This window comes from Condylostylus longicornis, unplaced genomic scaffold, assembly GCF_029603195.1.
Source record: "Condylostylus longicornis isolate FDR11 unplaced genomic scaffold, ASM2960319v2 ptg000003l, whole genome shotgun sequence".
Lineage (NCBI taxonomy): Eukaryota > Metazoa > Arthropoda > Insecta > Diptera > Dolichopodidae > Condylostylus > Condylostylus longicornis.
In genome coordinates, this window is record NW_026577972.1 from 2,517,458 (window position 1) to 2,530,658 (window position 13,201).

Genomic DNA, 13,201 nt, shown 5'->3' on the forward strand with positions numbered 1-13,201 from the left:
AAAATAAATATGTAAACAAATAAAGCAACAACAATTAATGTCAAATTTGAACATTATACCTTAACTTAGAGGTGGAGAACTATCGATGGTACTATCAATACTATTGATAGCTTTCAACTATCGAAACTATCAATGGATTTAAAATCGATAATACTATCGTCAAACAAACATCAATTTTTGTCAAGTATTAATAAATTTTGAAAAATGGACAAGAATGGGGAAATATCGTTTTGAATTTTATGAATTCCATAACATTATTTTCGTATGTATACACATTAATTTGAAAATTTTATTTTTGTTCTTTTTTTCATTTCAAATATTTCGGGAAGACATGAAGTGAAGTTGGCACTGAGTTTCATTATTCTTAATGTTCCTTCTTCGGAATGGAGAAGCAAAAAACTTATTACTAACTATGTCAGATTTGGAGTTTAACACTTAACATGTCGTTTAAGTACCCAATTTAACTGAACGTTCACATAAGCGAGTTATTAGCATAAATGTATATTTAATGTATATCATAATTTTACCAATATTCTAAAATATTTTAATTTGCCAGTTTATTGGCAGCAAACAAAAAATTTTTTTCGCTTAAGCATATCACAAATTTTAAAATTTCAAAACAAGCGATTTTTTATCGATGAAATAAGGAATAAAAAGTTAATAAAATAAAAATATTTACTAAATAATAAAAATGATTTAAAGTGATTATTATTCATATTAGAATGCCTATGTGAGCTGCTGATAGGTCTAATTACTGTTGATATTTTCCAAAATAATATTATTTATATATTATTTTATTCTTTTTATGTTCGATTGTAATAACACTATCATGTATATTATAATAACGCTAGTATAACACTATTGCATGTTTCTTTACAAATAAAACTCAGGCCAACGGTCCATTATACAACACAGCAAGTATCGTTACAAAACTATTGATATATCGATAGTTTTGCTACGATAAATCGCAAATATCAATGGTGCAATATATTGATAGTTTTCCAACACTACCTCAACTGTCAGGGTTATGCAACGAATTAAAAATACTAAAGGAAGGAGTAAAGAACTAGAAATACTAAAGAAAGCAGCATCTTGAAAACACAATGAAGCCAAATTTTTACTAGATGTCTATTTCTTTGCTCCGATCATTGTCAAAGTCATAACAGAAGCATAATTATTTTCTTTCCTGGTCTTTACTATAAAATGTGTGTAATTTGTAAAAAAATAAGTTAAAAACTTTTTTCAAAGTAAAAACTAAAAAATATTTCAAAATTTTTTTTCATGTGAAAAAAAAACAAATTTAAACAAAACTCATTATATTTCTTTTTCTTTTTGAATAAATTTATTTTATAAATTGCAAATATTTATAAGCATTTTATTATCACAATATTTTATGACCTTCGAAAATTAACATTTTTGTTAAGAAATTTGTTATATTATCAGTTTTGTTTGATAGTTTAACTGAACAACTCTTAACAATATTTATAACAATAAGTATAAATGCATATGAATCTTGAGGAATCTAAAACAGTATAGTTTTAAAAAATTATAATCGATATGATGGTTATTCTTCACTGAAGTAGATGGCATGTTATCATATTCTTCCTATTAATCAATTAAGCTTCACATACTAATTCCTTTTAAAACAAAATATTTTATAAAAAACTATATAAAAAAAATAATAATTTAAAATATTAGTTTGTATGCTACATTTAATCAAAATGTAGCATACAAACGGTAAAATTACGGCGTCCGAAATAATTTTAATTTAAAACAAAATAAAAACAGATGTTTTTTTTGCAAAATTAAAAACTTTTATAAAATTAGAAATTATGAATTAATCAAAGCACTATTGAATTAATATTTCTTTTAATTATTGGAAAAAATGAATAATATTCATATGCAAGTATATGGTATAACAAAAATATTTGTTTTTGCAAATGGAAATAACAATTTAAAATTGTACACCTTTCTCTTTTTCAAAATAATTTTTTCTTTCATTTTATATTTTTTTTATAAATTTTTATAAAATAGTATTCTTTTTTTAACACTTATTATTAGATATTTTACAATTTTTAATTTACAAACTGCACTTGTTTTATAAATAAAAAAACAAAATCTTCTTTGTTTACTTTTTATATAGGGGCGCATAATTTTTTAAGAAAAAAATTACATTTGGCATTTAATGTTAATTTCAGTCTCTAAAAGAGACTTATCCGAAGTTTTTATCGCGCTTATTAAGTATAAGCGCGATAGAAATAAAGATTCCGTGTTTCTAATTCGATGGGAAAGAGTATCTGAAAAAAAAAACAATGAAATCTTTCTTGTTTTAAGTCAGAAATTAATTTTTTTTTTTGAAATATTTTTTACAAAACTCAAAATTTTTCGAAAATTTTTGTTATTAATTTTTTTTTGTTTTTTTTTTCGGTGCACTATGACGGGATTTAAAAGTTAATAATTAATTTAATTAAAATTGGTGGCTATTTTAGCGCATTATGTACATTAAAATTTACATATACATGTTGTAGTCCCCGGTGGGTTGGGGAATAGAAATAATCACAGCAGGCATACTTGTGGTCATATAGAAAGATGGTCTGAAGAAGACAACAAAATTAAAATCTCTGAAGGTTATATAAAAGGCCCGTTACATCAGGAACCAATGCCCGATTCGCGTATAAGCGACTTCAAGAATCTGTGTAAAGGCTGAAAAAAGAGATCTGAAAATTTAAGATTATTGGTACAGCAGAATGTAGTTTCGAATGCCATCGAGAAAGACAAAATAGGTGTGATCGTCTATGAAACAGGTGAGGAAGAGTTGGCTAGAGAAACCGATTGGATTCTTAAAACCAAAACCAACTCAAAGAAGAGAAAAGCCAAGAGTTCACCAGAAATGGAACTGGCACTATAAATAAATAGCACCAGGGTGGAGAAACCTCCAACAAAGAAGAACGCTCAACTTAAAAAGCATAAACATCCACCGATAATAGTAAGTAGTATAACTAATTGCACGCAGCATTAACGTGAAGGTAAACATGTTGAACAGCGATCAACTAAAAATAAATGTTGAAAATGAAAATGAATATAGACAATTAACTAAAGCGGTTAATAGGGCCTTATTGGAATGGTATACTTATGAAAATAAATTGACGAGGCGAATTAAAGTAATGATCAAAAACATACTTGTGAGCTTATCGAAAAGAGATTCAAGTGCGCAAATTTCATAAATAAAGTTAAAAAACTAAAAATAAAATAATAACGGGACACACTCTGCTAGGCACAGGGGTTGTTTAGTGGCTAAGAAATTACAAAAAAATAGAATGAAAAGGAATCCTGGGGTAATGAAAAGGAATGATCCTGGGTAATCATGAAGGGACCTCGAAAACGAATAGTGCTTTTTCATCAAATAAGGTACAAAATGGTGTTACACCCTCACAAGTGGCTTTCAAAATCGTAGAAAATTATATAAGTAAAAGACCTTAGAAAGACATGAATAATAAAGAAATTGACAAAAATACAACGCAAAAACCTAAAGAAACCGACGGTAGCATAATGCCAATGACGCAAGACATGCTAAAATGAGTTGACGAAATCTCGAGACTAACTACTATGGAGAATAGATACACTAACGTGTTTCTAGCAACGCCGAAGCAATTTCTGAAAATACCAGTAAATAAAATACGAATTAGTACGTGGAACACAAATTGCGCTCTGAGTAGAATGCACAAATTGGAGATAGAGATTGAGAAGTTTCAACTTGTTGTGCTTAAGATTGAGCCTACCAAGCAGGACTTCAATATTGGTCCACTAAATTACCCATCGGAATGTAACATGAAGAAGGATATTTTTAAGCATCTGCTATGCACGGTAGAAAACCGATTCTTACTGGATTGGGGCTCTAGATTGACCTCAATTAGAGGTGCAGAACTAACTGATGCTAACGACGTCCCGGATCTTGTTGACTTTTTTATATCTAAAAGAATTTCAGCAAATTTTTTGAACTTGATAGATGATTTTAATTTTAATTCCGATAGCTCTGCTGTAATATTAAGCCTTAGTGAGAAAATAGCTAACAAACGGAGCGTACCCACTTTAGTCAAAAAAACCACAAATTGGATAGGCTTCAAACATGATGTTATTAGACATTTAAATCTCAATGCTCAACGGCAGACTAGAGATCAACTAGATTTTGAGGTGGAGGGTTTTATCAAATTGATACACAAAGCCGTATCAAGTAATTATCCTAAGGACATAACTGATTTAATAATACAGAAAAGATTGGCTAGGTGCAAATAGCAAGAGTCGCGTTACCCAGACGATAACATGATTGTGAATAGACTTTTTCATACACTCAAAAGAAAAAAAGAAAACTTTAAATCCGTATCATACGAGAATTATATAAAGCGCGTGTCGGAAACTGAAAAAAACAAATTATTCGTTGTGGAAAGCAACGAAGAGTACCAAGAAACCGATAAAGCGAATCCTCCCACTGAAAAAGCAGATGGATCATGGCAAAAAACAACAGGGATAAAGCTGAACTATTTGCTGATCACATGGAAGGAGTTTTTCAGCCAAGTGAACTAAATTCTAATATTTTCGTTGTAGAAGATTTTGATGTGGAAGAAAGCATTATGGCTTTATTTCATGAAAAGGAAATTTGCCAAGCGATGAAATCGCTTAAACCGAATAGGGCTCCAAGTTTTGATCTCACTACTTCTGAGATATTAAGAGAGTTTCCGAGACAGACTATGAACTTTTTGAAAAATTGTTGTTAACAAAGCTGATGAATATAATAGAAAAAAGAAATTGATACCCAACCATCAGTTATTTATTTATTTATTTATTTAACTCCATAAATTGACAAATTTTCTTATAACTATATACTATATTTACAGAGATACAGAAATTTGATTCTTTACAGCTGTTAATATTATTTATTTTTTTCTTTTAATTTTAGAACTTAACTTATTACTTTATTAATTAAGAAAAATGAGGTGTATAAAAACCTTTTCTGAATCTTATTTATGCTAAAACTTAATAACTAAACTAAAACTATCCTACATACTATTTTATAAATTGTTATTGAAAATAAATTTTTAATCAAAGGATTATTTGACATTTGTGTCTTGGTTATAAATTTGTCGAACATAGATGTAATTTTATTTATAATGATATCCATGCCAGCCTTGTCGTGTAACTTTTTTGTTGAAAAATAAAAAGGAAGATTGAGCATTAATTTCATTATCTTATTTTGTGACACCTGTAGTTTTTGTATGTGAGTTGATGCACAATCACCCCATACCGGTGCTCCGTACAGAATAATAGGCTAAAAAACTGTTTTTAACAAAATTAATTTATTTTTTATAGAGAGCTCAGATTTTCTGTGGATAAAAGGATATAATATTCGAATGTATTTGTTAACTTTATTTACAGTAGCAGATATATGGTTGGCAAAAGTTAACTTCTTATCGAAGTTAATACCAAGATACCTAACTGTGTCGAGCCACTTTATTTCTTCATTATTTAGTTTTAACATTGTAGCTAGTAAGTAACATGGTTTTCTTCTTCTTGTGAAAAAGATGGAGTTAGTTTTTGAAACATTAATTTTAATTTTCCATTTAGTAAAGTATTCAGATAGACCATTTAGTGCATTTTGCAAGATATTTAAAATTTGGTTGCAATCAGTGTCTGCACAATAAATCGCAGTATTGTCGGCGAAAGTTGATAATATGGTGTTTCGAGTTAATGGCATATCAGAAGTATATACGTTATATAATATAGGCCCCAGAACTGAGCCCTGGGGCACACCAGCCTCCATTTGATGATAGTCAGAGAATATACCATTTACAGAAACCCTAAACTTCCTTTTCTAAATACACAGAAAATCTATACATTTTAAGCTTATGCAGTAGCCCCCTATGCCACACCGTGTCAAATGCCGAATTAATTTCAAGAGTCACCAAGCCAATCGATTTTTTGTCCTGGAAATTTGCCTTAACATAATTTTTAACACGCAATAATGGATGCAATGTATTATGGCCTTCTCTAAATCCAAACTGCTCATTAGGAAGCAATTCTTCTGTTTCAATGAATTCATTTAGTCTAATTTTAATAATTTTATCAAATATTTTTGACAGGTTACTGAGTAGACTTATCGGTCGGTAGCTGTTAACGTCGTCAGGAGGCTTTCCCGGCTTAGGAATTGCAATAACATATGCCTCCTTCCATGCATTAGGGAAATAGCCGAGCTTCAAGCGTTATAAATTGAATTTAAATAAATCTCTGTACAATTAGGAAGTTTTTTAATACATAAGTTTGTAATAAGATCTGCACCAGGTGATTTTTTTGTTTTTAAACCAGAAATGACGTGATTTATTACGTGAGATGTTATAGGTTCAAAATTTTCGATGTCCAAACCATCTATATCGTTATTCTTATGTTTATTATAAAAATTTTTCCCTAAATCTTTAGCTTTTTCAATATTTGTAATGTGAATCGAATTACTATCCTCAAGAGCCGGAACATATTTATTTTTAGTTTTAACAATTTTAATTAACTTCCAGAAAGGTTTCCCACCTCTGTTCAGAGAGCCTAGTGTACTAGACCACTTCTTATTTCTGTATTCTATAATTTCAGTCCTAATTTTATAATTCAATTGCCTCAACTGTGCACAATATAACAATAAACGATTGCGAATCCACTTCCTTCTGACTGAGTTTCTACGATTAATTAGTGAAACCAAATTAGGAGGCAACTTTGTATTATAGGTATTTATTTTTTTTCTGGGAACCGCCATTTCAAGTGCTGTTCTGATTTCTGAAGTTAAATTAGACACTACGTTATCTATTTCGTAAAAGTGAGCAATAGTATCACCGTTACTAGAACCACAAAACCTATCCTTTAAATAAGCCCGATAACAATGCCAATTTGCGTTATGATAATCCAAATAGGTATTATCAGTACTGACAACCGATCCACTAATTTGCACCCCCACCGGAAGATGATCAGACGATAGATTATCAAGAACCATAAGTTGAGAACAAAAATCAGGTGAATTTGTGAGAAAAAAGTCAAGTGTAGAAGGTTGAAAATCTGCATTAGCTGGACAATATTGTAGGTTCAAAAGGATAAAGCAGTGGAAATTTATCAGTTTGCAACAGGTCATTTAGAACATTTCCCCAACAGTTAGCCCGAGCACAGCCCCAGTTCCTGTTCTTAGAATTCAAGTCGCCGCCAACAATATAATTGCCCGTGATCCTTGACACCCTCAGCAAATCATTTTTATACAAAGTTTTAATTTTTTCACATTTGATTTTTTTATCTAAGTTTAATTTATTTACATAATTTTTAGTTACCGAAAAGTATACTGCATAGAGCTTAAATGTTTGAACATCACTAGTAGTTATTTTTAAACCCATATTTTCAATTAGCTCAGTTTGCAACACTGGTAAAGGAGAGTGCTCCAAAACGCCCTTTACAATTATGGCAACACCACCCTCTTGCCATCCCTGCGATCGTTTCTATATATTTGGCATTAAGGTGAAGCTAAATTAATTGTAGGATTCAACCAAGTTTCACATATCAAGGCCACATGAATATCATTCGACTGGAGAAAATTAAAAATTCAATACTTTTATTTGCTATGGAACGATCATTCCACATTATAATATTAATTTTGTTAGAAGAGATCATTTTGAATACAAATATTTTACCGAGAGTTCGGTTATAATCATAAACTTCTCATGTTTATTTTTACATTGGCTTAATTTACCTAAAATTTCTTTAGTTAATTTTAAAATTTCATCTACAGAAAATAAATTACAATTTGTGTTATTTAAATTATTAAAATTGTTGTTGTTTTTTTCATTATTGTTATTGTAGGTATTAATATTACTATCTACATTATTGTTAAAATTACCTTTAATCGTATGATTGTTGTTTTGACCATTTACATTATTAGTATTATTAATTATATTGCTCCAAGGTACCTGTAGTGAAGATAATGTGTTGTTTTTATTGTTGTTGTTGTTGTTGTTGCAGACACCAAGAGAATTTAGAAATAAAGTATTGTAATCAGCGGCACTGATGTTGTTATAATTTTTTTTGCTTGACGTAGTAGTTATTCGCAATGTTTGATTTTTACGATTAACCAAAGCGAAATAAATGATTTTATTAGGGCAATTGGCACATTTTTTGCTATCCTTTCTGTCACATAATGAAGTTTGATGCGAACCAGCGCAATATGCACATCTTGTAACAACTTAACAGTTTTTAGACCCGTGGCCATACATTTGGCAGTTGTAGCACTGTGTAATTTTTTTCTGTGAGATCTTACGTTCCTAACGAACTTTAGTGTTATGGATGCAGCAAAAGTTATTCCTTAATTCATTTAGAGTTGTTGTACATTTTTCAATGTACACAATGTACAAGTTTAACTCATAATTAGATTGTGTCTTTTTATTAATTTTCTTTATTTCAATACATTTAAAACCTTTATTATTTAAGTATTTTATGATTTCAGCCGGTTCTAATGCCTCCAAACTCGATAACACAGCCTTAAAAGGTTTCATATCTTTTGAATCATAAGTAAAGAATTCATATTTTTGTTGATTTAACGCAGAAATGAGTTTGTTGTTTGATTCTACAGACTTGCAATAAGTTTTAATCTCAATCGAAATCGATCTAATATAATAATCGTCAATTTCACAGGCTTTGAAAAGCTCATGAACATCTTTTGCTTTTTTTTTTATTATAGTAATTGGAGAAAGCACATGTTTGCTTTCTATGTCACTAGTTCACGTCACGCTTTCATCATCAATGTGATTATCCATATTAGAACTATTATCGTCTATTGTTTGTAATGGTGCGTAAAAATTATTAGTATTAACTTTAGATGTGGTACTACCACTCTTAGAATTTATTTTTTTTCTTGCCATTTTTGAAATTACATGCGGTGCATCCCCAGTAAGTACTTTTACACTAATTCTTCGTTTTATTTTGGTATTAAATTTTTTTTTCTTAATTTTTTTTGTTGTTTTATAACTGTTTGTATGTTTAATTATTGTCGTATAATACAAGTGCACTCGTTGCAAGCAAAGAGAGAACTGACAACCACCAGTTCGGTTTTAGAAAAAAGCATGCAACAATTGACCAAGTTCACACAGTAACAAATATTGTTTAGCACGACGGTTTATTATTTAAACTTAAGAAATTCGTGGATTTACTTGAATCGCATTTATCTGAAAAACAACACAATTTTCCAGAACAACGTTCTTCGTAATATGGTAAGTGCTGCCTGGTATTTGTGCAATAGTGATATACATAGGGACCTGGGTGTCCCCCAAGGAAATAAGGAGATAAGGAACTGTGCCATGAAACATAGGGCGCGTTTGGAACTGTAGAATCTGATTTATAGGGGAAAGGGTTTGGACAAAAAGACTGAAGCGAATGAGACATCTTTAACGAAAAACACGATAGAGCAAAACTAACGGTTAGTCAGTTTGACTATTTTTAGAACTCTATGACCATCTAGGTACGTTTTAGGTTGGCTTAAAGTCCTCCCCTATTGATAGGTCTGATGACAGGTTCGGTGCGTTTATCTTTGTCTTTCAATGATTTTTAACACCTGTATTAAAAAAAAAGACATTGTAATACAGAAGTTATATTCATGCATTTTAGTATTCACCATGACATAACAAAAATATCAAGACCTGGGCCCAGCGTTTCCACTTAAATGCAATTGTATCCATTTGGGTACATTGTTGTTTTAAATTTAGCGTGGATAAAAATATACTCAAATTTGCTAAAATGCCGAAATTCGGTACATTTATATATATTGCTGAAATATGGACGCATTTCGTAATCAAATACTAAATGAATTTTGCAAAACTGTTAAAGTGCTGCTTATATTAAATCGCTAAAATGCTTTATATTCAAAAAAAAAGTTATTTGCTGGTTTTATTAAACAGAGTTCCACATTTTGTTAGAAGAAAATAAGAAAGATACTTTATTAAATGAGTACCGCCTCTTCCAGCATTCAAATCTGGAAAATTTAGACAAGAACGTTTCAAAAATATTTTGATGTAATCTAAATGAAACAGAAAATGCATTGGCTGTACATATTTTTTAAAATTTGTTCCCTTTCATCGTGAATCGCTCTTACCACATAGTAAAACAACTACAGAACGTATATTTTCTGAGCTTAACTTTTGAATTTAAAATGCAATAGAAGTTGTATGTGACATCTTAAAGAATTAACTGTAGATAACAAAACTCACATTGCAGAATATGGCTAAATTAATATTAATTATGAGATTTGTACAATATAAGACGAATTAATATAATAATTCTACTTTAGAAAGCTGGACACATTTTAGATACATTTTTTCTCGAAATTGGATACATTTTGTTTTTACTGAAATGGAACACTGCCTGGAGCCCTCTTTTTTTGTAAATATATGTGTTAAAATTGCAAATGCATGTGTTAAAATAGCGAAATGCGACATTTCTGATTTTTTTTTCTTTTTTTTTTCAAAAAAAAAAAAGATTTTTCATTTCAAGTTTTCTATGAAAAAAAAACTACTAAAACAATTTTTATATTAAAATTAAATTTGCACTTTTCTGAGCAGCATATCAAAAATTCAAATTTCAGCTCGAAATTTGAGAGCAAAAAATTATAATATACTGAATAAAAAAATCTGATGCGGTCAGCACATAACCGACCGCAATGTGTATTGTCTAGTTAAGTGAAAGTGTTACAGAATATTATAAGTGTCTGTTAAATACTTCTTTTCAATTTTAAGGACATTAGTAAGCTTATAGTTAACATATTTAAGGACATAGAATTCACTTAGTTTCGGTAACAAGCAGAACTCAAATATCAAATTTCAAGAAATTTCATCAATTCGTTCCGTAGATATGGTAAAAAATGTAAAATCGGCCCGCAGATCAGTTTTCGAGCCCTGATCTTACCAAAAAATTTATATGTTCATTGTTTTAGTACGAAGAATTTAAATATTATATTTCAATGAAATCGGTTGATTATTTTTCTTTATATAGGCAAAAATGTATATTTAGCCCGTAGTAAACGCCCAGTTGCTGACACCTGATTTCTTCCAAAAGTAAGGAGGATTTGCAGACGGTCAAGCAAAGCTTATATATGAAATTTCAAGTAAATCGGCTGAATATTTTCTTCAAAACGTTGAAAAATGTAAAACAGGCCCGCTAAAAAGTGCAGTTCCCGAGGCCTGATATATCCCAAAAGGTGATCAATCCGTGCCATGGTGGAAATAAACTTACATATAAAATTTCATCAAAATCGGTTCAGCAGAACTTGAGATACACGCATGCACACACAGACCGACAGACCGACAGGTTGCTAAAAACAGTTTATTTACACTTCCCTACTATGGAGAAGTGCATTCCCACAAGTGATACGCAAGTATGTCAGAATTAAAGTCAGCTGTTCGTTTAATTAATCAATTTTGAATAAAGAATTAAAAAGAAATGGAGCGCGAATTAATCTCAAATATGTTGAAAACACAATTATTGCATAAATGAAATTTAAAATAGATAAATTTCAAAATAACTTAAATATTTAAGCAATTTAAACAATCTTCAATGTCCGACATTTTAATGTTAAAAATCACTTTTGCAATGAAATTTTTTAAATCTAAATGCTACAGCTTTTTTAAAATTTTACTTGAGCTACAGAACATGCTGCAAAATAATACTTCAAAATCGAACACTACAATATTGTAGTTCTTCAATAAAAAATATAATGCATGTTAAATCTAACTAAGAACTGAAATACCGAAAAAGCCCGTTGCTTTCATAATTTCTAATCTAAATTTTTACTTTTACGTTCTTCGTGTTTGTGATATATTAAATTTGTCAATTCTACATTTGTTTTTAAATTCAAATATTTTTTTTAAATCAACATTGTTTTAATTTAAATATTAAAACTTAAAAAAAGACACTTGTTAAAATTTCTTTTTTCTCTTCGAAGCTATTAATTTTTTTTAGATTTTTCTTTGCAGAAATTTTATTTTTATCTTTTCGAATTTGAATTTTAAAATTTTACAAGTTAGGTTTTTTTTGTGCTTTCCTTCAGCTTTATATTCTCATTAATTAATGTTTTTTTTTTAAATTTATTTCGTGTTTTTGTTTTAAATTTTTGGAATTTTATTTTTGCTACAATGCCACTTACTATAAGAAGTTAAGTGACACCATGTCGGATCCTTCAAATCCTGGTCCTGAAATTTTCGAGGAATCTTCGTTGAATACCACTTTGAACCCATTTGTAGAATAGGAAAACAAAAACTTGTTGTACAAAAATCAGTTGGAATCAGTTCGATTAAAGCTGAAAGCTGGTTTACCCAAGCGGAAATTCAGTTTCATATGTATAAGAATTCGAAAAGTGAAACAAAGAATTGGTTAACGGTTGCCTTTCTTCCGCCGGAAATTGTGACATCTGTTATAGATATTTAAAATAGTTAACACAATCATCAACACCCGCCCACACTTCAAGAAAAGTTCACATCTACACTTCTCAAAGGATGTTTTACGTAAAGCTTTTGTTAAAAGCTTTACGTAAAACATCTTTCTGTTTGATTTTTGAATGCAATTTGTTTCAGCTTAAATCTTTGTTTTTAAATGAGATCACGCAAGAAATGGTATTTAGTGTCAAAATGTTTACTTCGCTTGGTTTCTGCATTTTTACTTCACTATACATCCTGTGTTATCACTACCATATGTGCACTTTTATTAGATATTCAACTTGTAATTTTAAGTCATTTAAAACTTTGTTCAACCAAATTACTTCCTGAATTGCAGAGCATTAACAGAATTAGTGTTAGTTAATTCTGTTTTTCACTCCACGTTAGTGTATTTTTATATAAATTGTACTGAAAACTACCGGCACTTTCTCTCATTTGGGTCGTTAACCAAGTCTGAAACCACATACTCAGTTAAAATTTCATCATTGTTTCTTGAATAAAGTGGACCGTAATTTACCGTACCTTTAAGATAACGTAAAACACCTTTCAAATGAGTTCTTCTTCATAACAGATGTTCTTTTTCATAAAATGTTCTTCATGAAAAACGAATTTATTTCCCATTAGGTCTTGTTTCTAGTATTAAATTCCTGACAGTTCCTTGTATGGTAATTCTGTATTACATATTGTACTGGAGTTTAAAAACAACC